The sequence below is a fragment of the Microtus oregoni genome, unplaced genomic scaffold (genome assembly GCF_018167655.1).
Source record: "Microtus oregoni isolate MIOR12 unplaced genomic scaffold, Mior012 000048F_ref0000485, whole genome shotgun sequence".
NCBI lineage: Eukaryota > Metazoa > Chordata > Mammalia > Rodentia > Cricetidae > Microtus > Microtus oregoni.
The window spans coordinates 17,182,981-17,184,002 of NW_024543222.1; the positions used below are offsets into that span (position 1 = coordinate 17,182,981).

The 1,022-nt window shown below is 38.5% G+C and overlaps 1 non-coding gene across 1 annotated transcript; it reads left to right on the forward strand.

Moving 5' to 3' along the window:
• Window positions 1–640: 640 nt before the first annotated feature.
• LOC121436350 lies at window positions 641–822 on the forward strand. The gene has a single exon (XR_005972687.1). It is a non-coding gene; the product is annotated as a U2 spliceosomal RNA (small nuclear RNA).
• The last annotated feature ends 200 nt before the right edge of the window (window positions 823–1,022 follow it).

The following is a 1,022-nucleotide window of genomic DNA, read 5'->3' on the forward strand; positions in this document are numbered from 1 at the left end:
AAAGGAATCTATTCAAAGACCCTGACATTAACCCACACACCTATGAACACCTGATTTTTGACAAAGAAGCTAAAAATATAAAATAGGAAAAAGAAAGCATCTTCAACAACTGGTACTGGTACAACTGGATGTCAACATGTAGAAGAATGAAAATAGATGCATATCTATTGCCATGCACAAAACTCAAGTCCAAATGGACCAAAGACCTGACCATAAATCCAACCACACTGAACCTCACAGAAGAGAAAATGGAAAGTACCCTTGAACACACTGACACAGGAAATTACTTCCTAAATATAACATCAGTAATATTAAAAACTGAGAGCAACAATTAAGAAATGGAACCTTCTGAAATTGAGAAGCTGTAAAGCAAAGGACACTATCAACAAGAAAAAAAAATGGTTGCTTACGGAATGGGTAAAGATCTTCACCAACCCCACATCTGACAGAGGGCTGATCGCCAAAATATATAAAGAGCTTAAGAAACTAGACATCAAACTACCAAATAATCCAATTTAAAAAGGGGGTGCAGATCTAAACAAAGAACTCTCAACAGAGGAATCTCAAATGGCCTAAAGACACGTAAGGAAACGCTCAACACTCTTAGCCATCAGAGAAATGCAAATAAAAACAACTCTGAATCGCTTCTCGGCCTTTTGGCTAAGGTCAAGTGTAGTATCTGTTCTTATCAGTTTAATATCTGATACGTCCTCTATCCGAGGACAATATATTAAATGGATTTTTGGAACTAGGAGTTGGAATTGGAGCTTGCTCCGTCCACTCCAAGGGGAAACAAAACAAAACAAAACAAAACCAACTCTAAAATACCATCTTACACCGATCAGAATGGCTAGTATCAGAAACACTGAGGACAGCTTATGCTGGAGAAGATGTAAAATAAGGGGAACACTCCTCCATCGCTAGTGGGAGTGCAAACTTGTGCAGCAACTGTGGAAATCAGTATGGCGATTTCTTGGAAAATTAGGAATCAAGCTACCTCAAGACCCAGCAATACGGCTTTT